Raw genomic sequence first — 1,145 nt, forward strand, 5'->3', positions numbered from 1 at the left:
TTGTAAGCGAAGTATGGCTCAAGTTTTACGTATTAAACGAGAAAAGGGTTAATTGTTCGATATCGGGAATACAATTATCGTCACACATTGCTCGTACTGCAATAACTATTAAGCTAACGTCTCGAATAAGTAATTATCAAAATGAAATTAATTGCTTAGTATTATCAAAACTGACATGCGATATCCCTATAAAACCGATCTACCTGTGCAATCTTAAAGTACCCGAGAGCATTGAACTCGCTGACCCACTATTTACGCAGCCACAAAAAATAGATATGATATTAGGCGTGGGTGTATTTTTTGATTTATTGTGTCAGGAACAAATTAAGTATGATCCGCATAAATTTATATTTCAAAAAACGCAGCTAGGATGGGTTGTATGTGGTCGTATAGTCAATAAACAATAATTGTGACTGATTCAAATACAAAAATTGGTATGCTCGCGTTTAATAATTTAGAGAATGATATCAGTGTGGGTGAAAAAATATCTAAATTTTGGGAATTAGAAGACTGTTTATCGGACAACATATATACATCAGATGAAATTAAATGTAAAGACCATTTTGAAAAATCTGTTATACGAGATATTCACGGACGGTTCGAAGTGATATGGTAATGATCGTTTCGCGACTCAGACGTCAGCTTGGGAGATTCGCGTAGCGCCGCGCTGCGCCGATTTAAACTTTTAGAAAAGCGTTTCATTAAGAATCCGCATATCCATGCTCAATATATAAATTGTATGCAGGAATATGCATCATTAGGGCATATGGAATTGGTTGATACTGAACACGAAAATAACACTAATGAATATTTTCTTCCGCATCATGCTGTCGAAAAGTTAGACAGTGTAAGCACAAAATTACGCGTGGTATTCGTTGGTTCGTGCCGAACATCTAACGGGTTGAGTTTAAATGAAGTGTTATTGAAAGCTCCAACGGTCCAACAAGAATTAGTATGCATTTTAGCAAGATTTCAAACAAATAAGTACGCTTTATCTGCCGACATTACTAAAATGTATAGACAGATATGGGTTAACGCAGAACATACTAATTATCAAAAAATATTTTGGCGTGAAAATCCAAATCAACCACTACTAACTTATAGATTAAAAACTGTCACATACGGCACGACCCCAGCATCTTATT

This window comes from Acyrthosiphon pisum, chromosome X, assembly GCF_005508785.2.
Source record: "Acyrthosiphon pisum isolate AL4f chromosome X, pea_aphid_22Mar2018_4r6ur, whole genome shotgun sequence".
NCBI lineage: Eukaryota > Metazoa > Arthropoda > Insecta > Hemiptera > Aphididae > Acyrthosiphon > Acyrthosiphon pisum.